Source organism: Gavialis gangeticus, unplaced genomic scaffold (genome assembly GCF_001723915.1).
Source record: "Gavialis gangeticus isolate Ggan-Ray unplaced genomic scaffold, GavGan_comp1, whole genome shotgun sequence".
NCBI classification, from domain to species: Eukaryota; Metazoa; Chordata; order Crocodylia; family Gavialidae; genus Gavialis; species Gavialis gangeticus.
Genome location: NW_017729022.1, coordinates 30,788,251 through 30,788,579, shown reverse-complemented (window position 1 = coordinate 30,788,579; position 329 = coordinate 30,788,251).

The window sequence follows — 329 nt, the reverse complement described above, 5'->3', positions numbered from 1 at the left end:
TAGCAGCCATAGTTATTGTAAGAGAGTTTATACAAGTAGTCCTAAATTGTGTAACGCAATTTAATTCCACAATCACGGAGACGGAGCCAAACATATTTCAGGAATATTAAATGCTTATGAAGGGGTATAGATTGTAGCCATGTTAATCTAAAAAGCAGAGGCAGACAAAACTCTTGCGTTAGAAGCAATATCTTTTATTAGACAAACTAAATAGTAGCAAAAATATTTTTCTTTCTTTGCAAGGTTTCAGGCCCAAACACTCTTTGTCAGGCGAAAGAGAATTCAAAGATTGTCAGAGTTCTCCCAAGTAGAAAAGAAACTTTATCTTG